Genomic DNA, 2,571 nt, shown 5'->3' with positions numbered 1-2,571 from the left:
TCAGGGTCTTGGTTGGCAATCCTTGCTTGAAAACTGAAGGAGAAAGATACCTAACCCACTAGGTCCAGAATGGGAGAAAATCTCCTCCAATCTCCTCCAGTGTGTCCCACAAGCAGGATCTTGACCTAGGTGGTAGGGTAGAGCATTAAGCTAAAGAGAATTATTTAGGCGCCTTAAGAGCTCATGTGGAGTTTGCCCTGTAGCTTGAACTTACTTGGGACCTGGTCCCCTTATTTCTTTCTTATATCCTCTTTTGAAATGAGAATGTCTATCTTATGCCTGTCTGACTATTGTAGTTTCAAAGCACACAACTTGTTTGATTTCATAGGTTCATAGCTGGAGAGCAATTTGCCTCAAGATGACCCCTACCTCGAGTCTCACACATTTGTGATTTGGATGATATTTCAGTGAGACTTTGGATTTTAGGCTTTAGAGTTCTTTGCAGGCTATTGGCATGCACTGAATGTGTCTTGCATGTGAGAACAACATAAATTTGATGGGGTCTACTAAATGTTATGTTTCTCTGAAATTCATGTGTTGAAATCCTCAGTTCAGTTCAGTTCAGTCGCTCAGTCGTGTCCGACTCTTTGCGACCCCGTGAATTGCAGCACGCCAGGCCTCCCTGTCCATCACCAACTCCCGGAGTTCATTCAATCTCACGTCCATCGAGTCGGTGATGCCATCCAGCCATCTCATCCTCTGTCGTCCCCTTCTCCTCTTGCCCCCAATCCTTCCCAGCGTCAGAGTCTTTTCCAATGAGTCAACTCTTCGCATGAACTGGCCAAAGTACTGGAGCTTCAGCTTTAACATCATTCCCTCCAAGGAACACCCAAGGCTGATCTCCTTCAGAATGGACTGGTTGGATCTCCTTGCAGTCCGAGGGACTCTCAAGAGTCTTCTCCAACACCACAGTTCAAAAGCATCAATTCTTCGGCACTCAGCTTTCTTCACAGTCCAACTCTCACATCCACACATGACCACTGGAAAAACCATAGCCTTGACTAGATGGACCTTTGTTGGCAAAGTAATGTCTCTGCTTTTGAATATGCTATCTAGGTTGGTCATAACTTTTCTTCCAAGGAGTAAGCGTCTTTTACTTTCATGGCTGCAATCACCATCTGCAGTGATTTTGGAGCCCAGAAAAATAAAGTCTGACACTGTTTCCACTGTTTCCCCATCTATTTCCCATGAAGTGATGAGACCAGTTGAAATCCTACTCTCAGTCTAATTGTATTAGGAAGTAGGGCTTTCAAGAGGTGATTAGATCATGAGAATGGAGCCCCATCCATGGATCCCCCATGGATGGAGTGCCAATATAAAAGAGATCCCAGAGAGCTTCCTTACTTCTTCCATGTAAGGCTATAATGAGAAGAGAACCATCAACAAACCAGGAAGAAGGTCCTCACCAGACACTGAATCTGCTGGCACCTTAGTATTGGACGTCCCAGCCTCAGAACTGTGAGAGATGAATTTCTGCTCTTCATGAGATGCCCAGTGTGTGGTTTTCTGTTATAGTCACCTGAAAGGACTAAGATACAACTTAATATTTCATTGTTTAGCATCTGGAAGCATTTTTCCCCCATTCCTGAAAAATTGCAAAAATCTGATCTCTATTATTCCTTTATTATTTTGTTTCCAAAAGAAACAAATCTCATACAAGCTTTTCTTTTCCTTCTGATAACTACTGGCTAACCAAACCAATGTTATCTGTTCAGAATTTTATTTCTGTATCACCCAACTTCAAGGTACCAATGCTACCCTAGCATATGAATTCCTAAATTTGTGGCTTAATGCAATAAAACTTTCATATTTGCTCACAATAAGTCCACTGTATGCAGTCCATTCATTCATAGGAACACAGACTAGAAGAGACTGCAGCTTCATCATATTTGGCAAACAACTAGCCTGTTTCTGCCAGTTTTCTCTCTGAAATGAAAAATTTTCCTCATTGAAATCCTTCTTATGAACCCCTCTTACCTTGAGAATAAAATCCAGGCACCTTCACATAGGAGTACAGAGCTTCTTAAATGAACCTGCCTTTTAAATCTCTTTTTCCTTGTCATATAATGCTTCCTCTTTTTGGAGTTCTCTTCTCCTCCATTAGTACTAGGCACTGTGATATTCATTGTACAGAATCCATATCAAATGCCATCTCCTCTTGAATGTTTCTCCAAAATCTACATCTAACGTATTCTAATCAATTCTTCTTTGTGTAATATCTTGAAGTTGCTTATGATTTTACATTTAAAATGATGCATTTTATAAATTTTTGTTTTTATTCATATACATATGTTTTTATTCTTATAAGTTTTCCTCAGTATCTAGCACAGTGTGTAAAGTGAAAGAGGTCAAAAATATGTTTACTGAAATACATGACATGCTTAGCACTTTCTAATGAGACACATTGTAGCAATTATTACTCACTCTGCACTGAAAGTTTTCAAATTTCCAAGACCTATATATTAAAATGAGTATGATTCAGACTACTTTTATAAATAAAAGTAAATAATGATTTGTATTTCATCTGACCCTATGGTAATCTTTCTTAGAATTCAATGCCCTTTTATCAGT

This window comes from Bos javanicus, chromosome 12 (genome assembly GCF_032452875.1).
Source record: "Bos javanicus breed banteng chromosome 12, ARS-OSU_banteng_1.0, whole genome shotgun sequence".
NCBI classification, from domain to species: Eukaryota; Metazoa; Chordata; class Mammalia; order Artiodactyla; family Bovidae; genus Bos; species Bos javanicus.
Note: the sequence above shows the minus strand (reverse complement) of the source record.